Source organism: Suricata suricatta, chromosome 9 (assembly GCF_006229205.1).
Source record: "Suricata suricatta isolate VVHF042 chromosome 9, meerkat_22Aug2017_6uvM2_HiC, whole genome shotgun sequence".
NCBI classification, from domain to species: Eukaryota; Metazoa; Chordata; class Mammalia; order Carnivora; family Herpestidae; genus Suricata; species Suricata suricatta.
The window spans coordinates 51,469,708-51,495,991 of NC_043708.1; the positions used below are offsets into that span (position 1 = coordinate 51,469,708).

General features: G+C 39.3%; 2 long non-coding RNA genes across 3 annotated transcripts; one reads left to right on the forward strand and one right to left on the reverse strand.

The window, feature by feature from the left end:
- Window positions 1-1,598: 1,598 nt before the first annotated feature.
- LOC115301627 lies at window positions 1,599-11,974 on the reverse strand. 2 transcript variants are annotated; one of them, XR_003913200.1, is made up of 4 exons: window positions 11,829-11,974; window positions 7,730-7,827; window positions 6,493-6,631; window positions 1,599-1,676 (listed from the first exon to the last, which is right to left on the reverse strand). It is a non-coding gene; the product is annotated as an uncharacterized LOC115301627 (long non-coding RNA). The 2 variants fall into 2 exon arrangements; XR_003913199.1 differs by having other exon boundaries at window positions 7,730-7,861.
- Window positions 10,634-26,284, forward strand: LOC115301626. The gene is made up of 4 exons (XR_003913198.1): window positions 10,634-10,716; window positions 11,847-11,924; window positions 12,930-13,037; window positions 26,140-26,284. It is a non-coding gene; the product is annotated as an uncharacterized LOC115301626 (long non-coding RNA).

The window sequence follows — 26,284 nt, forward strand, 5'->3', positions numbered from 1 at the left end:
CAGAAGGGTAAAGCATGGACTCTCTGATCTGTTAGTGACCCTGCTTACTTAGCCATAGATGTGTTATATGGAACATGAGTATAGAGTTCTGGTGGACCAACTATGCATTGAATTTTAGTAGATTCACAGTGAAATAAGCATGTTATGGAAGCCATGAAGGCTATAGGTGAAAGGAGTGGCAGGTTACTGCTGATACATGCAAGTATTTTCTCTGCTCATATGTATCCTCCATTGTCCCACTAAACTTTGCTTATAAAAAACAAGCTCAAAAATAAAATTATTAAGAATTTCAAGATGGCAACAGCAGAGTTTACAAACAAGTGCAGGGCCCATCTGAGAATAAGACTCTGTGATTGCACTTGTCACATACCTGTGAAGCTGACACTATACCTACTTAATAACTTTGTAAGTTCCCTAGACGAGTAGATGGTAGGTGCCCAATAAATGTCCTTCCATTTTCGTATAGAAAACTTTAGATTCCTTCAGATATACATAGAGGCAGGCCTTAGAACGATGATGAAAACTACCCAGTTTTGGCCTATTTTTCTTTTTTTTAATTTTAATGTTTCATTTTTTAAATTATTTTTATAGTTTATTTATTTTTGTGACAGAGAGAGAGAGACAGAGCACGAATGGGGGAGACGCAGAGAGAGAGGGAGACACAGAATGTGAAACAGGCTCCAGGCTCTGAACTGTCAGCACAGAGCCCAACGCGGGGCTCAAACCCTCGAACTGTGAGATCATGACCTGAGCCGAGGTTGGATGCCCAACCGACTGAGCCACCCAGGCGCCCTATAATGTTTATTTTTGAGAGAGAGAGAGTGAGAGAGAGAGAGAGAGAGAGACAGACAGTGTGTGTGTGTGTGTGTGTGTGTGTGTGTGTGTGTGTGTGAGTGGAGGAGGGGCTGTAGAGAGAGGGGGACACAAGATCCAAAGTAGGCTCCAGGTTCTGAGCTGTCACCACAGAGCCCTATGTGGAGCTTGAACCCATGAGCTGTGAGATCATGACCTGAGCTGAAGCTAAATGCTTAATTGACTGGGGCCACCCAGAGGCTCCTAGACCTATTACTTTTCCTAAGAGAAAGAATTACAGGGGCACCTGGATGGCTCAGTCAGTTAAGCAACTGACTCTTGAATTCAAGCCCTGCATTGGGCTCTGTGCTGACTGTGGAGCCTCCTTGGGATTCTTTCTCTTTCCCTCTCTCTCTCTGCCTCTCTCTTTCTCTCTTAAAATAAATAACTAAAAGCATAACTTTCGAGGTTCTTGAGAAACCAACTGAAATACTTCTGCACTTTTGTCTTGATTCAGTCACCATGGTTGGCTTGGTCAGTACATGAGATAAGAGGATGGCTATTTGCTGTGATTTTCAAGGCCTTATATAAATACTCTTTTCCCCCTCTAATCCCTCTCCACTGTTCATTTGCCACAGTTCTTCCCAGTTCATTATTAAAAATTCATTCCTCTGGGTTTAAAGTGCTGTCCTATTTTAAAACTCTATAGGTAAAACTACTGTATAACTGAGCATAAAGTAATTTTGTTCAAATCACTTATTTAGGAAGAGAAAAGGGCAAACTTCCTATGGGAAGCTGTGACACTCACTTAGTGGGCAGAAATCTAGGAGGCCTCAGCCAGAAGCTGTAGTTATAAATTCAACCATCCTTTTTTCGGCAAGCATCTGAAAATACAAATAAACCTGGGAAAGTAACAGATTACTCAAATAACCTCAAAATTACTATATTGTGTTTTTCTGTGGGCCAGCCTGTACCTAGGGGCTTTACAATTATTCTATCATTTATTTCTTGCCATAACCATTTGAGTTGGGTTCTTTTCTTATTCCCATGTCACAGATAAAAACCTGGCATACAAAGGTAATATTGATCTTAATTGGCTTGATTAAAATTGGTTTATTAGAAAGTATTATTTAGTTCTTGCCATGATAATTCTGAGTAATGAACCATCCCCCAAGTCAATGTTTTACAGAGACAAAAATGTATATATTTATATAGTTTTGCTCATGGGCTGAGGGCTGGCTATGATTCTGCTGGATGTGGCTGGGATCAGTTGCATTTACATCTGCCATCTAAATTTTATACTTCTCCTTGGACCAGCAGCTTACTGGAGGCATTATTCTTCTCATAGCAAATCACAGGAGCACAAAAGCACAAGCCAAACGCTCTAAGCACATTTAAGGTCTCTGTTTATGTCACATCGACTAACATTCATTGGGCAAAGCAAAGCTACTATCAAAGGAGCAGGAAAGTGTTTTACGCACTGTGGGAGGGTGATACAAATTGACGTGGCAAAGGGTGTGGATGTATAATCCTGTTACTGGGGAACGATTGGGGCTAATAATCCAACCAACTTCTAGTTGAAAGTAGGGCATTGAGAAAATATGAATCACACTGTGATGGCAGGGGGTGGAGAGAGATAAAGAGAGGAGAACTATGACGTCCAGTGCACAGTATGGCAGGTCTGCACAGAGCAGCAAGAGCAGTTCAGTCCTGGCAATGGGCGTGTTAGAAAAGAAAGTAGCAACCTCTCATCTTCTTTTTCTGAGCACAAGGCCGATTGTCTACTTTGCAAATTTATTTATGTTGTCTCAGCAAATAACAGGACCATTCAGAGAGAACAATGGCAGCACAAGACCTCAGAGTCCATATTGAACCACTGCATTATCACAGCCCAGAGGAGTAGCAGGTTAGTGTTTGTGGTCATTGCTCGATCCAGCAGATTTTGTGATGTTCATTAAAATTCGGAATCTCCTTCCTTAAGGCACAAATAATATTTTAAATAGCTTCCCTTTAAAACCTCACTGCTCATAGCAATGAGGATGCTTCTTAAGTGCTACATATTTTTTTTTCACTTTTTTATGTAAATTCTGGTTAGTTACCATATTGGTTTTTGGAGTAGAATCTAGGGATTCATCACTTACCTATAACATCTAGTGCTCATCCCAACAAGTGCCCTCCTTAATACCCATCACCCACTTAGCCCATCTCCTGCCCACCTCTCCTCCATCAACCTTCAATTTGTTCTCTATTGTTAGGCATCTCTTATGGTTCGCCTCCCTCTTTTTTTTCTACCTTCACCTATGTTCATCTGTTTTGTTTCTTAAGTTCCACATGAGTGAAATCATGGCATTTGTGATTCTCTTACTTGTTTTGCCTAGCATTGTACACTCTAGCCCCATGCATGTCATTGCAAATGACAAGATTTTATTCTTTTTGATGGCTGAGTAATGTTCCATTGTATATACATCACACATCTTCTTTCTCCATTTATCAGTCAATGGACATTTGGGTTCTTTCCATAATTTGGCTCTTGTTAGTAGTGCTGCTATACACATTGGGGTGCATGTGCTTTTTCGAATCAGGTGATATCTCATTGTGGTTTTGATTTGTATTTTCCTGATTAAGAGTGATATTGAGCATATTTTAATTTGTCTGTTATCCATCTGGATGTCTTCTTTGGCTAAGCATCTATATATGTCTTCTTCCAATTTCTGAAATGGGTTATTTTTGGGTGTTGTTTGATAAGTTTGTTGACTTTTGGAAACTAACCCTTTATTAGGTATATCATTTGCAAATATCTTCTCCCATTCCATAGGCTATCTTTTAGTTTTATTGATTGCTTCCTTCTCTGTGCAGAAGCCTTTTGTCTTGAAGTCCCAGTAGTTTATGTTTGCTTTTGTTTCTCTTGTTTTCATCAATGTGTCTAATAAGGAGTTGCTGTAGCTGAGGTCAAAGAGATTGCTGCTTATGTTCTCCTCTGGATTTTTTAATGTTTTTTTTTCTCTCTCACATTTGGGTCTTTCATCCATTTTGAATTTATCTTTGTGTATGGTGTAAGAAAGTAGTCCAGTTTCATTCTTCTGCATGTTGCTGTGCAGTTTTCCCAGGACGATGTATTGAAGAGATTGTCTTTTTTCCATTGGATATTCTTTCCTGCTTTGTCAAAGATTAGTTAGCCATATAGTTGTAGGTCCATTTCTGGGTTTTCTGTTCTGTTCCACACTGTTTTGATAAATATAGCTTTGTAATATAGCTTAAAGTCCAAAATTGTGATGCCTCCAGCTCTGCTTTTTTTTTTTTCAAGATTGCTCTAGGGTCTTTTGTGGTCCCATACAAATTTTAGAATTGGTTTTTCTAGCTCTGCAAAAATGCTGGTGGTATTTTGATAGGAATTGCATTAAATGTGTAGATTGCTTTGGGTAGTATAGACATTTTAACAATATTTCTTCCTCCAATCCATGAGCATGGACAGTTTTTCCATTTCTTTGTGTTATCTTCAAATTATTTCACAAATGTTCTATAGAGGGCTATATTTTAGATCAGAGTGCAACTATTGATACTTTTGGGGTTTTGACAAGTCTGTTTTTGGCAAAGAGCTACCATGTTATTGTCCTAGTTGCCACACATAATATAAAGTTATAACAAAATTAATAGCATTTTCAAACATCATCTAGTTGTAGCTTGGGGAAGGGGGGGGATGAGATTTATAAGAGGGATCAGGCCCAGATGATGAAAGTCTTTGGAAGCCATGGTAAGAAGTTTGGAGTTTATGTAGGATTACTGAGGGAATAAAAAAGAAGGAAATGAAATGATAGGCTGTTTTTTTTTTAGAAGGATGGCTCTGATTGTGGGTAAAAATGGATTTGAGAGGAAACAATGGATGGGAGGAAGGGACACTGATTTAGAATTTACTGTGATGTTGTAGGCAAGAGACGGTAAGAGCAATCACATTCTCATTCTTGGGAGCATCTGTTTTGGATATCCTTTTGGGACCATCTGCTCTGAATATTCTCTAGTACTTTCAATTCTAAAACAACAAAATTCTACAGGGATTTAGTTGGAAGCACCATCTGATTTTCAGACTGATGCTATTTTTAAAAATGCTTCCTAAAATGCTTGACAAAAAGTAGGTGCATTGTTTGCTGAATGAAAGAACAATAATTGAGTTCTACAGGCAAAATTCTTGCTTTCTCTCCCTCATTGGAAGTTGTTTATAGAAAAAATATACCTTATAACATACCCAAGAATGAAGAAGCCTGTTAATAATGACTCAAGTCTATAAGGGGATATTAGCTTTTTGTGTATAAAGGGCATATACTACTCCTATTCCAGGGAAGGAGGGAGTAGTGTACTGTGCCAAAGGCAGACTTATTGTTAGCTGGTCCGCACTCAAAGAGCCCAACATGAAGCCCTGTAGTTTAGGCCAAAGCAATATATTCCACATCATACATAGAGCAGAGTGTGGCAGAGACTGAGACCGTGGCTTCTCTATTTAATACAACTTGTTCATGGGTCTGGGACCAATCCTGGAATGTAGCAAATAGGTCTCTTCCTGGCTCCTTTCCCTCATTTTTACAAGGTCTCCTCATACCTGGCAGTGCTATCTCAGGCTCACTGATCCAGCTTAGCCCTGAGACTCTTAGCCAGATCCAATGTACAAGTGCTGTGGCTACATTAGATTAAGGTCTACTGAATAGTGCTCGCTGTCTCTTAACATATAAAGGTTCTGGAGTACCCCTCATAGACGTCTCCCATTTCAAAGAGTTGCCTATTCTAGTAATACCTTTCCTCCTTACTTTTTGTCCTTTAACATATATACACTTTAATATGAGTGTATACATCTCTTTCAATTATCCCTGGATTTGACTGATGAATCCCACATTGGATATCGTGGGGAAGTGGACTCTGTGACCAGTTCTAGACTACAGTGGACTTTGAGGAAGTCCTAGTTGTGCTCCTGATTCATCACTTTGCATCAACTTAGTTTTTTAGTACCCTTTTCTGAGCAAATTAAGAACCTAATCTTATGGAGTGGAGCCCTTTCCATCAGCTCCACAAAGGCTAGAAGAGTATTGCAAGGCATCACCTTGACAACTCTGCCCACATTTGTGACTGTGCTGTAGAAACTGAAAAAGAGATTCTAACTGATGAACCTCCAAATGTCAGGTCATCATTCAATAGCTTTACTGTTTTATCTAATCCCACAGCAAGACCCAATCTTTCTCTGTAGCTTTTGGCCCTGCTCCTAGTTACCATATTTCCCCCTCACAAGTATGTTTAATTATCCCAAGAGCTCTCTCATAAGCTGTCTGAGTGAGACTGCACTCCTCTGGACCTTTGTCACTTTCCCTAAAGGAGAAGTCATTAAGTATGGCACATCAGGACATGGAAAGTGAAGCCAGTAGCTTCACTCTTTGTGGCAGCTTCGTGCGTGATGAGAAAGTATTTCAGAATATTAACCTATGCACCCCAGGGATCATCTCGTCAAATTCTTTCACTTATGACCTAATAATCTTTTCCCTCCCCTGGTGCAATCAGATAGACACGGGTCACCGAGAAACACAGGCTGTAAACACTCCACTATTAGACTAAAAAAATTGATGGCTTAAGGAGAAATGGTTTGAAAGCATACTTGTGGAGTGTTTTTCTTCCTGGTTAAATGCTGTTATAGATAGGGAAGAGTAGAAGAGGGACACTCACCTCTGAAGTAAGGGTGACCGTTTGGGTTGATCCACCTCCCGGCTGCTGACGATACGACTCAGGGAGGGTGGCTGTCAGCCACACTACCTCATGCTTGTGTCTGATCAATTTGGCCATTTTAAAATTTCCCCTTTTTTTGCTGGATAGGGCATAAATTGCAAGAGATTGGGGTTGGCACAAAAGATCACTTGTACCTAGGTTGCTACTTACATCTGAGAAACATATTCTGTCATATTTTTCTTTTTTACTGGTTTAAGGTTGTATACTTAAAATGACTAAATTTATCATTGTTCTTTTACTACAATGATAACATGCGTGAGTCCAGTGATGACTCTTACTGTAACTCTATAACTCATCTCTCCCAAGCTAATGCTAATGCAGCCGACTTAAAAAATGTGTTACAGTAAACTTACCCATTTTGATCCTCTTTTTTAAACAATATATAAATGAAAGAAACCTTCCTTGTGCTGAAGGAGGAGGCTACAGATATTCTTGAGATACAATACTGACTGAAATGACACACTCAGAGGAAATAGGCCTGTAGTTGGAATAAGATTGAATGCCTTTCTTATCAGCTATTGGATTCTTTCTCCTGAGAGGCTGTCAGTTGGTACTCAACAGACTACTTGACTAATTGTTCTATACAGTTATTAGATCATTCCTACTGAATGAATCCTCTATAGCTTAAATAGACTATATCTTCTTAATTAATGTCTAAAAGGTTAAAACTTTTATTAGAGGTTATAACTCCCTGAAGAGTCTTTTGGGGGATGGTAATCCCATTCATAGGAATTGAATCCAGAAGTCTCAAAATTTGTCCCTAACCTTGTAAATAATATAACAGAATAAACATTTAAATGGTTTAACCCAAATTATTACAGATGAAATAATAACTCTGCATTTCCTTTTAGCCAACCAGTAGAGCATGTGTACCATCACTAATACTTTATTTTGTACCTGAATTAACTAGGGGAGGGAGTGATGAAACAATCTATAAGCAAAGTTAAAAAGCAACCTGACCATCTAAAGTAGACTTTAAGGAGACTTGTCCTTGGCCCATTCTGGGAAATCTTAAGCCATGTTTCTAGAATATTTTTTTGTAGTACTTTAGTTATTCTCATTTTCCTTATAGTTATATCATGTTTATTATTCAGAGTCCTGAATACTTTTACATACCAATCTTCTAACAGATGATCCAAAAACTAGTAGAGGTAAAATAATGCTGAAAAACACTCACAATGAAAATCAGTCCTCTGCAAATTAAACATCTTCCAAAAGAATCAACCACAATGAAGAAGATCTGGACAGTCTTGGTCATCTTGCCTGCAGCTTTGGCTGAGAGAGGATTAAAAAAAAAGTGTCTATACTCCTAAAAAAAAAAAAAAAGACTGATAGTCCTATGCTATGGTTAAGGTTAGAGCTAGTTTTAGACCTGTGTAATTAATTAGTGATAATGGTCATAGGTAGTGGCTTCACTTTAGTCAACAACTTCTAAGGCTGACCTAATTGATACAACACTCACTTTTAAGGCTAATGTCAACTTACTCTCACCTCTGTAATCAATAAACATTTCCCAAGAGTGCTCTATACGACTAGAAGTTTGTTCTCCCTGACCAGCATAGTTCTTCACTTAAATAAGTATCAGATTTATCACGGCACTTCTGGTTTTAGATTTTCAATAGTGGTCTTAATCTTTGACAGGGGATACGAGACAAATGCTGCTCATAAGGATCAATGAAAAATGATGGGATAAGGAAATTATAAATGAAGTATTTACTCATGGCAGTAACTTCAGACATTAAAATGCAGAGCTGCTTTTTCCTTTCTTTAGGATTATTTTCCACTCAGTATTTCTGAGGACAGGGAACTGTCTAGACAGGATGTAGACCTTGGCAGGCATGAGAAAAAATGGTTGATATAAATAAAAAGAATATATCTCAGGCAAGTGGATGGAAGATAGAGACTTCTTTGGTTTATGGAATATTCACGTTAGGTGCTTTATATCTTCCCACTGCCTTGTGCAGGGAGAGGAGAATTTTCCAGTTGTCTCATTCTGACCTAAAGTTAGCCCCTCCTTCCAATTCTCTTTTGAATAAGAGGTGTTTAATATAGGCCCTGTTGCTATCCTCTTGTCTCTGAGCTCTCTGAGAGGCAGAATGTATAGGTATAACCAACCCCTGGAATTGGGAGGAGGACAGTAGAAAATTGGCAGAGTGCATAGCCTGTCAGAAGAAGATAATGATAGCCCCTAGATTCCTGTGGAGCTGAGTCTCTGGTCGATGATGTTAACTGGTTTTCTTGAGGTTTAGATCAGCTAAAGAAAGTATGTGAGACTGTTGATTGGCTTGATACCTCCAAGGCTGTCCAACAGGTGGAAGAGATCCCACTCACAGGCTGTAGACAACTAACTGGGAGCTGAGATGGCGAACTGTATCCTTTCTCCTGATGCTAAAAGGTTGTGGAGAGACTGCTCAGCTGGATAGTCAATGACCATCAAACCTGCTGTAATATAGAGCCAACAGCTGGATACCACTAGAACCAGAAGCCTGATCAGTGGGGATGCCAGCATCTGGGGCCAGGAGAAAATTGATGTGAACTAGGTGTGCAACCTGTCTCTTACAAGCAGACTCTCTCGGTCTTTACTGACTTGCTTCCAGGATAAAGCATGGGGTGGCTCATCTGGGAGTTTAAAGTTAAAAAAATATAGGTGAAGAAAGCGCAAAGAGAAACCTTTGAGGTGTGAATGGGGACTGAGACAGTACTTGAATTTCACTGAAAGAGAAGGACCACATTTTAAATAAAAGGGAAAAAAGTATTGTATTTGACTGTGGATACCAGAATAGAATAGATTAAATGATAGATTTTCAGCAGCCTGGAAGTTCATAAAGAATAAGAGTATGTAAAATTATAAAGTAAAGAAAATCTCCTTATTGGTGTTACCATCTTGTTGATAGCTCTTCATACCCTCTACAACAAGTGACCTGGGACTCACTGTCTTACATCACCTGGAAGAGCCATTTCTCAGCCTATACCTGCTCCTCAACTGCAGCAAGTCCCACCAGTCTTGACTGAAGGACATGGAGTGGCAGAGGACAGACTCAGAATATCAGTAGGATTGAGCTTGATGATGTTCAGGACTGGTTGAGATATAAAGGATGAAAAGAAGCAAGCTATGTGGAGAGTCATGTCAAGTATGGAAGGAAGACCAAATAGGAGCTGTCCTTGAATCTCTTCTTTTTCTTATGTTCCCTAACCCCTCTCAAAAAATATATTTGGAATCTATACATGCCTCTAGCATATGCAAAGATCCTAATGTGGAAAAAGCTTAATGAGCTACAGGAGGAGTCACTGGAGGTTTCAGAGCAAGGTGGATTGTGGTGAAGACATAGGTGCGGGTTAGATCTTATCAGACACTGTAGAAAGTTTTAGGAGTTTAGATTTTATTCCAAGTGAATCAGGAAGCCATGGAAATGTTTTCAGGAAGGAAATGCCTGGTTCAAAATAAGTGTTTGGATTACTTTTGCTTCTGTGGGTATGGTGGATTAGAGTAGGGCAATAGTGGGAGGGAGAGCAGGGAGGAGCAGTTGCAGTAATCTAGCTAAGAGATAACAGTTACCTGGTAACCACTAGTTACAGAGGAGCAGAAGAAGTGTGGGTAGATGCAAGATATATTTTTGGACATGGGTTGAAGGGCTTGAGAGAAAGGGGGAAATTCAAGGATGACTCTTAGGTTTCTGGCATTAGTAACTCAGTGGGGTACCATCCTATCCAACTAACAGATGAGATTGACAAAGAGTCCCATTTTGGACAATTTAAGGTTGAGATGTTTGTAAGACATTCAGGTGAAGATTTGAAAGGGACTATTTTTGTTGGAATCTGGGACTCACACAAAAAAGGTCTGAGGTAGAGATGTAAATTTGGGAATCACTAGCACATAAATAGTCTATAAATCTGTGAAGATGGATGAGGTCACTTAGAGAATGAAGATGGAGAAGAGTGCTCAGGAATAACCACTGGTATACTTCAAAATTTAGAGGTAGTGGATGAAGAGTTGGGAAGTACATGGAAGAAAAATGACCAGTAAGAAGACCTGGAGGGTGGAGTCATAGAAACCAAGCCATAGAAACCATTATTGGGAAATAATGCTGGAAGATCAAATAAGATGAGAACAAAGAAAAGTCCACTGAATTTTGCAGCTCTGGTTTGGGTACTTCAATATGAGTGGTTGGTTAATTTTTTGCTCTTTTAGTATCTATCTATCTATCTATCTATCTATCTATCTATTTATAGTGTGCCCCTATGGAGAAGGTCATAAGGAGAGAGGGAGAGGGAGAGAGAGAGACAGAGAGAGAGAGAGAGAAAGAGAGAGAGAGAGAAAGAGAGATAGATAGATAGATAGAGAGAGAGAGAGAGAGAGAGAAGGGAGGAGAGAGGATCTCAAGCAGGCTCCATGCTCAGCATGGAACTGCACGTGGGGCTTGATCTCACCAACCATGAGATCAGAACTGAGCCAAAACCAAGAGTTAAGCAGTCATCCAACTGAGCCACCCAGGTGCCCCTTCTCTTTTAGTTATTTAAAAAAAATTTTTTAATTTTTAAATTTGTTTTGAGAGAGAGAGTGCACGCATGCACACAAGCAGGGGAAGGGCAGAGAGAAAGGGAGAGAGAGAATCCCAAGTAGTTTCTGCTGTGTCAGTGCAGAGTCCAACATGGGACTTGATTCCATGAACCATGACCTGAGCTGATAACAATAGTAGGTCGCTCAACCAACTGAGCCACCCTGCTGCCCCAGTTTTTAAACTATTTGTTGATAAGATGACCAAATGATATATAGTGTATTATGGTATTATCTAATCAAATAGAAAATCTTAGATACTGTTATTGTACCTGAGAAATTTTTATAAATGACTGGCTATATATTGTTTAATGACTAACTCCTGGGAGTTAGTTACTAAGTAATTATAATGATTTTCAAAAGTATTCCAAAGAAGCTCCTGAATTCAGCAATTTTTAAGTGGTGGAAATTTCCAGCCCTTATGGCAAGAGGAGCAATTTTAAAATATTGGGTGATTTAGCATACACCTCACATTATACCTACCAGGTAGCAATCCTGGATTTTACCTGAATATAAAGTCAACCCTCTTTATGGACTCAGTCTGATGATAATGATAGATATGAAGGCTAAACTAACACAAGTATACTTCAATAAAGTAGCACCTATGTTGTACCAATGCATTTTTGTGAGCATTTTTGTTGAATTAAAATGAAAAGAAAGGACTAAGTTACATTTTGAAATCCATTTGGTGATGAAAGAGAATTGGGTTAGAGATAATTACCTGTCACTTCTTTTGGAGGTATGGCCTGAAGATCTCTTAAAGCCGCGCAGTGGAAGTTATCTGGCAGTTCTGCCTCATAAGAAGGGAGCAATACAGGTGACAGCTGGGGACCCTCTGTGGATGACCTGGGGACTGGTGTGGGTCTTATTAATTTCATGTTAAATATGGCATGTAACACATGCCTACCTGAAATGAAAGGAAGGTCAGTGCCCATAGACTCAATACTTTACTTAATGGACTCTTGAATTCCTGAACCCTTTGGTTCTGAATTCTTTAGTTACTCTACTATGAAAGAGTAATAGTAGAAACATACTTCTTTTTGTGTAGTTTTTTCAGATTACAAATAAACTTTCCTTTCTTTTTTCTTTATTGTTAAGTAAGCATAAATAACCATTGAAAGCTCTTTCCTGCACTTTAGATCTTAGCTTCTCTTGTGAATTTATAATTGCTGACACTTAAACACTGTGCACAACACAAACCCATCTCAGACTGCTGGCTACTGATTACTTCAGACAGCGGGATTCAGTCTTGGTTTTCCTTCTGAGCATTGACCAAGACACTGCTTCCTGGGACATACAAGCTGTCTGTTGGTAGCATCTCTTTTCATTCAAAGTGAAGTCTTACAGTGTTTAAAATGTATACACACATAGGTGCTTACATATTTTAATTCTTTGTTTATGTGTTTCTATAGCTAGGTTGGGGTAAATTATTGCAATTGCACTCAATTTAGTCTTTCATTTAGATTGGTTTGTGAATAGGGGGATGCTTTATTTTTTAAAATTTTGAGTACAGTTGACACACACTGTTACATTAGTTTCAGGTATACAACTTAGTGACTTGACAAGTTTATACATTATGCTATGTTCATAACACCTGTGGCTTCCATCTGTCCTATTATGTCACTATTACAGTATCACGGACTGTATTCCTTATGCTCTTCCTTTTTGTTCCCACGACTTACTCATTCCATAACTGAAGGCCTGTATATCCCTCTCCCCTTCACCCATTTTGCCCAACCTCCCCTTCTTTTTCCTTTCTGGCAATCACAAGTTCTCTGTATTTATAGTTCTGAATCTGTTTTTTGTTTATTAATCTTTTTAGATTCAATTTATGGGTGGAATCATATCGTACTTGTCTTAGGCCAACAGACACACAAAAATGCACAGCATCATCAATCATCAGGGAAATGCAAATCAAAACCGCAACGAGGTATTTACCTTACACATGTGAGAATGCTAAGATAGAAAAATAAAAGAAACCGTTAACATTATATCCTCTAGATCCATCCATGTTGTTGCAAATGGCAAGAGTTCATTCTTTTCCATGGCTGAGTAATATTTGATTTTATATATATCTATACATATATATAGGTAGATAGATATAGATATAGATAGATAGATAGATACCACATCTTTATCCTTTCATCTGTTCATGGATACTTGGGGTGCTTCCATCTCTTGGCTATTGTAAATAATGCTGTAATAAACATAGAGGTGCACATATCTTTTTGAATTCAGAGAAAGACAAATACCATATGATTTCCCTCATATGTGTAATTTAAGAAAACAGACAAAAAGCCAGACTCTTAAATATAGAGAACAAATTGATGGTTTCCAGAGGAGAGGTGGTGTAGGAAATAAGCAAAATAGATGAAAGGAATTAAGAGTACACTTATTATGATAAGCACTGAATATACTATTGTACATTATTGAATCACTATATTTTACTTCTGAACTTAGCACTGTATGTTAATTATACTGGAATTAAAAAATAATTTTAAAAGACAAGAAACAATAAGTGTTGGTGAAGATGTGGAGACAAAAGAACCTTGATGGGAATGTAAATTGGTACAGCCCCTATGGAATGCTTTATATAAATAGAGTAGTGATCTATGAATTGGTATCTGATCTCATCAATGGGGCTTTGTATGCTTCAGAAAGGAAGAAAAAGAATTTACAAACTGTGTTTTTATTATTAATCTGGAAACCTTGATTTTGTGAGGTGAGAAATTTACACAAATAGAGAATGTACCTACCAGTACCTTCAATGTCCTAATTAAAAAAAATTTTTTAGTGTTTTTATTTTTGAGAGACAGAGAGAGCGCACAAACAGGGGAGGGTCAGAGAGAGAGGGAGACACAGAATCTGAAGCAGGCTCCAGGCTCTGAGCTAGCTGTCAGCACAGAGCCCGACGCTGGGCTCGAACCCACGAACCGTGAGACCATGACCTGAGCCGAAGTCGGACACTTAACCGACTGAGCCACCCAGGTGCCCCGCAATTTCCTAATTTGAAGTATTTTTTGAAGAACTGAGCAGGGAAGCAAAGATGGTCACTGTTTGGGTGCGTGACGGTGTTAGGCAATGTATAGAGTATGGACATGTCTAGGGTACCAGCAAAGAACAATGCTGAGAAGAGAATTCTGAGACTAAACTTTGAAAGTAGAACATTTAAAAAGACACTATTTTAATTTTACTGTGTATGTAAGTTTTCTGTTATTTTGAAAAGTTATATATGAAGTATTTAATGTCTTCTGTGATTAGGTTTCTAAAAAATACAATCTGGGACCACCTGGGTGGCTCAATTGGTTAAGCATCTGACTCTTGGTTTTAGCTCAGGTCATGATCTCATGGTTTGTCATTTCAAGCCCTGCATTAAATTCCGAAACCCCCAGTGAGGAGCCTGTTTGGGATTCTCTCTCCTCCCTCTCTGTCTCTCTCAAAATAAATAAACTTTAACAAAAACGACAAAAGGCTGCTAAAAAAACCCAACAACAAAGAACCTAATCTGGCCCTTGATAGATGGTGGTCCTCCATAGTGAAAGTGGGAGGTATGGCAAGGGCATCTAATAAAGACTTTTAGACTCAGACATTGTCTTTCAAAGTTCTCTGTGGCATATTAGTATAATAAAGAGGAGGATTCGTTTGCCAGTGTTTTGATGCGTGTGTGTGTGTGTGTGTGTGTGTGTGTGTGTGTGGTAGGAGGGGGCAAGAAGGGGTGGGGGAAGCTTCTGATTCTCATGAGAATAATAAACAGGGCAAGGGATGAATTACATTTCCCAGGTGGCTCTGACAAGATACATTCTTAATACCCTCGATTTAGTATTCAATACATATGGAGCATCTCTCAGTACTTGGAGTATATGAATGCTGGATTAGGTAGATATCATTTATACAGTTAAGATGGCTTAAATAAACCTTTATATATGTAATTACCAAGGCAATGTACAGTTATTATAGAAACTTGGAAATCTTTAAACGTATAAAGAATAAAATAAAAATTAATCACTATTCCACCACCCAGAGATAGCTATTAATTAATTGTGTGTGTATGTGTGTGTGTGTATGTGTAATTGGAATCATTTGTAGCTATATGTATATCTAGAAGATGCTGTGATATACTGCTTGGATACCCCTCTTTATGACATCCATTTTTATCATAAAAGACTAAAAACCTTTTTTTGCTTTTTTACATTGGTGCTATAAGTATATTTTAAGCCAAGCATGAAAAGTTTTGTATTACCATGGTGCCTAATACGGTGCTAAGCATGGCTAGGATGTCAATACGTTGTGATATACTTATGGATGACTTTTTCCCCCAGTATAATCCTATTTTAGTTTTTAATGTCCCAAAGAGTATTCATTATTATATAATCTTACTTTATGGCAAATTTTGTTGAGTAGCTCACTTGCTACTCATATACCTACCTCTGGCTACCTCTGGGCTGTCTCTGGTCAGAACACTTAACACTGAGATTTGTTGTGACTAAATAGTGCTCTCTGTCATTCAGTGGTTTGATTTTTTTTTAACTTTTTAGATGTTTTTATTTATTTTTGATACAGAGAGAGACGGAGCTTGAGAGGGGGGTGGGCAGAGAGAGAGACACAGGACTGAAAACAGGCTCCAGACTCTGAATTGTCAGCACAGAGCCCAACGCGGGGCTGGAACCCACGAAGTGAGCATGTCCTGAGCCGAAGTCGGAGGCTTAACTGACTGAGCCATCCAGGCGTCCCACTGTGGTTTGATTTTTTAATAACTGGTCCACATCCAGGTATATAACTTAAGAACCATTCATCTGCAAAGTGAAATTTTTTGCCCCTTCATGATTTTGGCCACTTGCAAATATAAATAACTTTGCAAATATAAACGACGCGCTGCCTTCCTTAATAAGCTCCATCTTATCTTGTCCACGCAATTAGAGATGGAAAGATGTCAAGTGGCTCCATAGTTGCCATTCACTTGAACTTTGGGTTAGAAAGGAAAACAGCGTCGTTTTAGGCCACTACAGCTAAAAATTAAAACGAACAAAGTTCTGAGGAAAAAGACAAAAGAACAATAACATGAGCATTTATGGTCTTTATGAAATTGAAATGGAAAGGCTGTCTCAGAAAACAATCCAATTAAACTGGGAGACATGAGATAGGCTCTTTAGAGGCTGACAATTACTGCACTTCTCAGACAATTCAGTTTTAGTTGGGAATAAATGGTGAACCCGTTGGTTTCATCACATAAAATATGAACATTCGACTACCCTCTTCCAGGATAGATTTCGAGCCGTCGTAAAACTTCTCAAGAAATGAAATATAAAATTGGATTTTAAAATTTATGCTCTCTTCGAGTGTGCATCTGTGTCCTAACAATTTAGCTAATCTCCATTAGAATGTAATAATGTGAGTCAACAAGCCTGATGAATGCCCTCGAAGTGCAATCACAGAGTGATAGACATGACATTGGACTGTTTTGTGAAGCAGATTTCTGCTTTTTTCTTTTACAGTCCTGATAAAAGTGAACTAATAAGAATATGTTTTTAACAGACCTCTTCTTCTCAACAATCTCTTGTCCATTTACCAATTATAATTTTTACTTAATTCCTCTGTATTTTCTTCCTTCAATTGACTAATTTTTATTGTTCTGAATAAAAAGGTTTTCATATAATTTCCCAGAACCCCATGATGTATTTTCATGATTGAAATATAACAGAAGGAGAGTGCCAGCAGCAAAATCAGGAGTCCTTCCCGCCCTCCTCTTTTCTTGCTCTCAGGTTTCCCGTTTCCCCCACTGCCCTGTGTAAGGACAAAACCATAGGTCCTCAGGCCTAGAACAAATTAACTTCAGGACCATGTGGGTGTTTCATGGAGACCCAAGGCAGCATAGTAATCATGTAATTTAAAAACATATATGGTAAGGTGCCTTTGTCCGACTTCTACTTGGGTTATGATCTCATGGTTCGTGAGTTTGAGTCCCACGTCAGGCTCTGTGCTGACAGCCTGGAGCCTGCTTTGGATTCTGTGTCTCCCTCTTTCTGCCCCTCCTCCACTCATGATCTGTCTCTCTTTCTCTCAGCAATAAATAAACTTTAAAAAACATATATGGTAAAATAGGAACATTCAGATTATTTTAAACTTGGAAACATATGTTTTCCTTTTATTTCAGTGTTCTAGATGGATGTGAAACAAATACTTTCCCTTGCCTTCTGGGAGGGTTTAATGATTAAATCCTCTCTGCTCATGAGGATAGGAAAACCAGTTTTTTGGTAGGCAGATTGTGTGTTCCTTTATTCAACAATGCTTTGAGTATCTTTCACATCAGGCATTATTCTAGGTACTAGTTTACATTTTATGGAAATGAATAGAAAGATATATTAGGATAAATACATAGCGAGAGGTATACTATTAGGAATACAAATACCTGATTTCAAAATGTGCTGTGAAGAAAATAAGGGAGTTAAGTTTGAGGGTGGGGGGCTCTTGGGGAGGAGACAACTTAGGTAGTGATTTTGGCTCGGGGTTTAGTCTGTCTTAGTCTGTTCAGACTGCTATAGACTGAGTGACTTATAAACAACGAACATTATTTCTCACAGTTCTGGGTGCTGGGGAGTCTGAGGTCATGGTGTTGGCAGATTGGGTGTCTGGTGTAAGCCTACTTCCTAGATGGCTGTCATTTTGCTATAATGTCACAGGGTGGAAGTGGCTAGGGGGTTCTGTGCAGGTTCTTTATGAGAGCACAATCCCATTTATGAGGGCTCCACCCTCATGACTTAATCCTGTCCCAAAGGCTCCACTTTCTGATAGGTTTCAACATAAGCTTTTTGGGGGGACCAAAGCAGCTACCAAAGTGTTTTATTAAAAAGGAGGGAAATAGGGTTTGAGGGAAGAGGCAGGGTATCCTGAAGAAGCTGGAGGGAGCATGGGGATACCAACTGACACTAAAAAGATCAATGGGTACTGCTTGTAGGGTGTACTGTTCTTGGCTGTATTTCAAAGATGTAGCCAGACTACAGAGGGGAAGCTGTGTCAACAGGGAGGCAACACCAAGTGCTGGGTTTCTAACCTCAGCAGACTTTTATGTCCCATTTGTGGCAAACAAAGCTGTAGGAGGCTGTTGCATTTAGAGCAAACCATGAAGGTGAACTCATAGGCATGACCTGCTTGAGGAGTCTTCCATTGCACTGGTATTAAATCAGATATAGAACCTTGAGGCACCAAGAATGCCTCAAGTTTTCTGCTCACCCAAAATTATATTAATCTATAGTAAGTAGAAGTGATTTTTTTTCACACACAAAAATGAGTTGTGGGGTACCTAGGTGACTCGGTTAAGCTCTGGCTTCAGATCAAGTCATGATCTCACAGTTTATATTTATATTTAAATGACTTTCCCAAGCTGCATTTCACCTCCTTCTAACCACTCCAGTCTCATCCTACTTAAATGGTAAGCACATTTATTTGCCTATTTCAATCTGAACAGTATTTGAACAATCTTGTTCTTAGAAGTTTACCAAAGATTTGACCTTTTATGGCAATATTTCAGCAAACCAAGAAAAATTCACTGGGGTAAAAGTTAATTTTATTGCTTAACTTTATGATCTATTTTACATATTAAAGTGCCCCCTATCTTTAAGGAAACTTAAATTTTTTAAAACTTAAAATTTTTTTTTTCATTTTTTTGTTCTTTAAATGTTTATTTCTGAGAAAATGCATGCACAAGCACAGGAAGGGCAGAGAGAGATAGAGGAGGACAGAGGATCTGAAGTTGGTTCCTTGTGGACAGCACAGAGCCTGATGTGGGGCTCGAACCCACAAACTGCAAGATCATGACCTGAGCCAAAGTCAGACTCTTAACTGGCTGAGCAACCCAGGTGCTCCTAAGTCTCAATTTAAAAAAAAATGTTTTTACTTATTTATTTTTTGAGAGAGAGAGAGAGAGAGAGAGAGCGCGCGCGACCATGAGCAGGGGAGGGGCAGAGAGAGAGAGGGAGACACAGAATCCAAAGCAGACTCCAGCCTCTGAGCTGGAGCAGGCAGGGCTTGAACTCATGAACTGTGATATCATGACCTGAGCTGAAGTTGAATGTTTATCCAACTGAGCCACCTAGGCGACCCTTTAATTATTTTTTAATGTTTATTTATTTCTGAGAGAGGCAGAGACAGACAGAGAGCAAGTGGAGGAGAGACAGAGAGACTATAACTCAAAAGGATACGACCCCGAGCCGGGACCATTACCTGGGAGACAGGATGCAGCTGTTGGACTCTCTTTGCTTAGTCTGTAACTGTACTGTTCTGAGCAAAAAATGAGTTGCCTGTTGTTTCTTCATATCAAGCCAGGGCCCTACGATTAGAGAAAGTGTTTTTTATTCTACATGGAGACTTAATTGTCTCCAGGCAAAGCTAATGTTTGTTATTGAGAAAAGTGCTTATTTACTTGGTCCCTTTATAATGAAATCAGCAGGTTTGCTACTATTGTAGGAGGGATGCTTGAACTAGAACTGGGGGGACACTGTTTACTTTAGCTAAAGACCTGCAACCCAGTGGGGATAGTATGACTGCTCACCACCTGATGGGAGGAAGAAATGGAGAATAGGCTCTTTTTGTGTAAGGTAGGTAGACAGGTATAGCAGTCAGGGGAGCAGAGGCACTGTAAGAGTTATGGCGTACAGGAATTATTATAGGAATTAGACTATACACAGTCGAGGAGGTGTGTAAATGAAGACCTGGAAGGGGAGTTGCAGGATCAGCAAAGAAATGAACCTCTAGTTCATCTGAGAAGCTAGGCATGTCCAGCCACCAAAGAGGGGCCGTGAAGGGGAAGGTCCATAGCACACTCTTGCCTCAGTGGGTTGGTAGCCAAGTATCTGGTGTGGTGTCTGGGTTCAGCAAGGTCAGCATTTGAGAAAAAGAGCTGGACCCAAAACAGGTGACAGTGAGGATGAAATGGAACTGGCTGGTTACTTTTGCATGTCTCTGTCTCCATATCTATCAACAATGATCTTCAGAGAGTAATGGTCACTGCTTTACTTCTGCCTTTCAAATCTCATGCCAGTTCTTCTTTTATCCAATTTACCTCAGAACATACGGGGAAGGGGATCCTGGGAAATGTAGTTTTTTATTTTAACATCACAAACCCCCACAGGAGGGCTGTGGACTTGAGGCCTGATCAGAAACAGAGAGAGCTAGGAGGTGATTATCTTCCTTGTGAAGGATGAAGGCCAACATCTTGAGATGCCTCACTTAAGTGGTGCATGAAAACATCTCAAAATATTAATTTTGTCTATCCTGTACTGCATTTATCTTCTGAACTTCCCTTCAGTGAAGAAGTTCATAATTAGATCACATCTAATGTTTGTCTTTTGGAGGCCAAAAAGGCAAAGTGGCAAGGAAGCAAGGACTGTGTATTAATTGTGATTTAGATAGTGGTAGGTGATAGTGGTAGTTTAAGAGTAGCTTAAACAAATAGGGACTTGTTTTTTGCCTAGGGCAAGTAGTCTGGGTGATGGCTGTCCTGGGCTGAGCAGAGGCTCAGTAGGGTCATAGACGATTCGAGGTCTTTTGTTCCATCTGCGTACCATTCTCAGCACGCTGGATTTCTGTGCTTGTGCTGGTTGCCTCATGGTTTCAAGATGTCTCTCTTAGTTCCACACAGTACATTTGATTTTACTTCAGGGAAAGAAACATAAGGGCCTGAACCTTCTCTTATCACAGAGATGTCTTCCCAGCGTCCCACTCTCAAACTTCCCCTTCCATCTTACTGTCCAGAGCTGTGTCATGTGGTTACCTCAAGTTCCAAAGGAGGCTGGGGAAGAACTTTTCCGGCAAGTGGAAAGACATTGCTTTGATTGTTTCAATTTGATCATGATTTAACTCTCGGACCAGCCGAAGGAAGCATGGCTTCTGTGACATTTACCTGAGCACAAAATAGATGTTCTGATTGCACAGAGGGGAGAAATGATAGTGTTAGGTGGGGAGGACGCTTGGAGTAGCCAAAGGACAGTGTCTGCCCCAGTGTTCCCCATTTCCTTCTGGATCCGAGGAGGAAAGGGAGCATCTACTTTTAAGAGTGGACCATGATGTGGAGTCTCTGTTGGCTTTTAGTGGCAGCAGAGTAGAGAGAACTACAGCTCTGAAGGTCCTGGAGAAAAATTTACCTGTTGTGAAGAAAAGGGACCATATATTCTGAATATCCTGACAATTAACAAATGGCATCCTTTAAATTAGAAGGGTAGTGTGGCTGGTGCCTGGGTTATAGCTCTATCACAAGAATTTTAAATATATTGTAATTGTCTGTTTTACATGTGACCCTTCTGTGAGGGAGTGCACCCCTTGAGGATAGCAATCTTGTCTTATTTATCTGTGTCACAGTGTCTAACATGACATTTGCCCCAGAGTGAATACTGACTGTTCCTTACAAGAATAAACTCTGCCAGAGAGCCCTTGTATATCTCTTAAGGGGCCTGGGGCTACACATTTGAATAACTTGGAGAAAATTTTAAATTCCAATACATAGGTCATGGTTGAGACCTATTGAATCAGAATCTCTGGGAGTAGGACCCAGGCATCAGTGTTTTTAAAAGCAGTATTTTTAAAGATTTTCAGGTGATTCCAGTATGTAGCCAAGGTTGAAAGTCACTGCAATAGAAACTTTTCGGCTTTTTTTCTTTTTAAAATACTCCCTGGGGAAGTACAAAAACCACAGAGCAAATATCCAGTGGTGTTAGGTCTGAAGCAAGATCTGTGCTTGGGATCCTTGAGGGGCTATTTCTTACTGGTATTTAAGCAGTAGTTACGGTTTGCAATCTCAACAGAGAGTGTTTCATTGAACACATTTTTTAACTTGTGTCTTTTAACAATATTCATAAGGGAGAGACCTGGGTTAGGAATGAGATGAGATGATACCATCCTGTATTTTTTCTCCATAGGTCTCCAAGAATGACATATCTGCAACTGAGACTCAGATCATGACTTTGTTCCCTCTTTCCTACTCCCTAATACACCATTTCTTCATCCTGTCCCACAATTCCTGGTTGCTCTAGGGCAGCTCTAAATCTTCATGTTGTCACTATATAGAACTGGCAATTCTAAGCACAAGAGAGGGTCTTTCTGGATATAGTAGATGAGAATAGATTCCATTCCTTTGGGGTTAACATCAACATATTATGTACTGAATCTTTCCCCAGCTCTAATTTGATTTGAATTATGTCATCTAGTCTTGCATGTAGTTGGTGCACAATAGATTTTAATTGAAAGGCAGCATAACAAACTGAGATAGGCCTGGCTTTGGGAGTTGGTTCAAACACTTATTAGCTGTATATAGATTAATTACTTACTCCTTATAGTCCTTGGGTTCACGATTCATAATATGTGAACTGAAATGTCTTTTTTTCAGATATGGTGTGATTCTAATGAGCTTTAAAACCCATTTCTATATCTCCCACTAAACCATACCAAACCAAATAAATAATACACCCTCCTCACCCATTGTCTTAGCTCAGAATGCTATAACAAAATACCTTAGTCTGGGTGGCTTAAACAACATTTATTTCTCACATTTTTGGAAGCTGGGAAGTCCAAGATCATGGTGCAGATAGATTTTGTTCTTGGTGAGTATCCACCTCCTGGCTTGCAGATGGCTGACTTCCCACTGTATCTTCATATGGTAGAGAGAGGATGCTCTGATAGCTCTTCTCATAAGAACGCTAATCCTATCATAGAGGCTCCATCCTCAGACCTCCTCTATACCTAATTACCTCCTGTTTGCATCAATTTTGGCTGTTACAACAAAGCACCATCAACGGTGGTTTATAAACAACAGAAATTTCTCAGTTGTGACAGTTCCAGAGGCTGCAAGTCTGAGATCAGGGTGCTTGCCTGGTAGAGTGGCTGAGTTCTGGTGAGGCCCTCTTCAGGGTTAGAGACTGCTGACTTCTCTCTGTGTTTTGGTGCAAGGGCAAAAGAGCTCTCTGAAGTCTCTTAAAAATTTTTTTTTTAAAGTTTATGTATTTTGAGAGAAAGAGAGAGAGGATGGGGGAGGGGCAGAAAGAGAGGAAGAGAGAGAATCCCAAGCAGGCATTGCACAGTCAGCACAGTGTCCAATTGGGGCTCAAACTCATGAACTGCGAGATCATGACCTGAGCTGAAATCAACAGTTGGATGCTCAACTGACTGAGCCACCAAGGCACTCATGGAGTCTCATTTAGAAGGGATCTGCCCTTTAAAACCTAATCACCCGCTTAACACCATCATGTTGGGGATTAAGATTTCAACATATAATTTTGAGGAGACACAAATATTCAGTCCATAGCACCTCCTAAAGGCCCCCTCCTAATACCGTCACCCTGGGGATTAGAACCTCAATATATAAATCTGGAGGGAGCACATTCTGTCCATAATACTCATTAAACCCAAGAAACTACATCTCAAATGTTTTTGTCAACCTCACAATTATTTCCACTTCCAGGAAGCTACCTCAAAATACTTGTCTAATTTTAGTGACCCCATTTTCTCATCTTCCAGTCAGCCTTCAGCTAAGTCCTGAAGCAACTCAAACATCTCTGTATTAGTCCTAGCACCTCAGTAGCATTCCACATTGGCAATCACTTTCCTCCTAGTTCCCTGACATTGCACTTCCCTGGGTTTTCTTCCACTTCTCCTTCACTCCTTTGTCTCTGGAGTTCCTTAAACTCCTTTGTAAGCCCACTCCCCTTCCTCTATATTCTTTTTCTAGAAATTCCCAATTACACTATGGCTTTTTTTTTTTTTACCCACTTGCAAATGAATGACGCACCAATTCATATCTGTAACTTAGATCTTTTCTTTGGGCTCTGAACTTGCCATTCTAACTTCTGGTTGTCTCTGCTTGAATGTCTCAAAGTAGATGAAGTCAGACTCAACCTGAGACTCAACAAATTCAAGATAGAGCTAATTTTTTTCTTCCCCAAATCTTGTTAGAAGATGGTAACCACTTTTATCTTTTCATTTTACAGCCAGAAATCTGGAAAGACCTTTCTCTATCATCCCTATTTCTCCCACAAATAAACAATGCCATGTTGCCATGGACTTGTCTCTTAAATATCTCTTGAATCTACGTATTTCCATCTTCACCACTATTACCCTTTTTCAATAAATTAGTTCTCTGCCCTAGACACTGAAATGACTTCCTTATTAGTCTCCTTATTTTCCTGCTGCCCTCTCATCTATTCTCCCTATTCCAGCTAGAGTAATTTTGAAATTTGAAGTTATAACTTAATTATATTTGATGCTTAAAACATTGATGCTTGAAACACATCAATGACTTCCAATTTCCTTAGGCCAAAAATCTTCAACTCTTGGCCTGCAAGTATCTGCATGATGTGTTCTTTGCTTCCCTCTCCAGCTTCATTCCGTCCATGCTCTTCCTTACTGTGTTCTAGCCTATTGATTTTCCTTTTGTTCCTGGAACTGTGGACTGTTTCTTCCCACATAGAGCCCTGAGCAAGCTCTTCCTTTAGTCTGCAGTATGCTGCTCTTTCTTTCAAACTTACTAACTTCTACAAATTTTCTAGAGTTTATTTTTCTCTGATTCTTTGATGAAGTCAAATGCACTATTGTGTGTGCTCATAGTTTTGTGAACCCACCCCCCCCCTTAAATGGGATTTTATTACAGTGTATTATTAGTTTGCTAGGACTGCCATAACAAAAATACCACAGACTGGCTGGCTTAATTTAGAAATTTAGAAGTGCAAGATCAAGGTGTCAGCAGGTTGATTTTCTCTTTAAATCTCTCTCCTCAGTTTGTAGTTGGCCACTTTCCACTGAATCCTTACATGGTCTTTTCTCTGTGTGTGTGCATCTTTGTGTCCACATTTCCTCCTCTTAAAAGGACACCAGTCATATTAGGTTAGGGGTCCATCTTAATGGTCTTATTTTAACTTAATTACCTCTTTGAAGCCCTATCTCCAAATACAGTTATTTTCTGAGATGCTGGGGATAGATAGGGTTTTAATGTACGAATTTGGGAAGGGGACATAATTCAGCCCATAACACAGCCCATAAGTGTATGATTATTACTATTTCTCCAGTTGCTTATAATTTCAGTGAGGACTGGGATTGTGTCTGTTGTGACCCACCGTTGTTGTTACATGGTCTGGCAGCACGGTACATGGTCCATTTGTTGAATAAATGAACAATTATGAATAGAGGAACCTAGAATATGAGACATAGTAAATGTTCTACAAGGGGTAGATGCTATTAGCAATGATGATGATAAACTGATGGTTCAGCTGACTCAGGGGATCACTCTTAGTTTTGTTCTCCAGATCCAATTGCTCCTATTAGCATTAGCATTTCTAATTAGCATTTCTGAGGGCCTGCTGCTGAATTAAATGTTCAGGCTTTCTTGCAAGGGCGTAACCAAATGACAGAAGGCAAGAGCTTCTGTACTATCACAGCTTCAGTAAATATAGACCAATAATGAGGGATTTCCTGTGGCTAATCTATATTTCTTGTAGGAAATTCTCTTAGCCTTGTTTTATGATTGATATGCAAACTCTTTCCTGAAATATTAAAGTCCAACTCCTCTTTGTTACAGAAAAATATAAATGAAACAAAATTTTGATTGGTTACATTGTACTTGACACATGGTTTCAATTCTTTGATCTTCACTACAAAATTGTGTAAAATGGGGGCATCTGAGTGGCCAGTTGGTTGAGTGTCCGACTTTGGCTCAGGTCATGCTCTCACAGTCAGGGAGTTCAAGCCCTGCATTGGGCTCTGTATTGACAGCTCAGAGCCTGGAGCCTGCTTTGGATCCGTGTCTTCCTCTCTCTGCTCCTCCCCCACTCGCTCTCTGTCTCTCAAGAATGAATAAATGTTAAAAAATTTTTTTTTAATTGTGTAAAATGGATTATGAATTAATATATAATTCAAGGCCCAGTATGTGTTTTGCCTATTGTATTATGTTAGATAAATTTGCATTTTTTATCTTTTATCTTTGCTTCACTTTTATATATGCTTTGAAAGTAAAATGAACATATATTAATATTTCTCCTAATGTTTCTGTTTTTCAGATTATAAGGTAAACAAATTGACGAAAACACAAGTGTAAAAGTTGATGTGATGGATAATTGTGCATTTCAATTGTGCATTTTTCAAAAATACTTCCTATCCAACCAAAGCATGAGATATAACTAACATAAAGAGCATATGTACAAA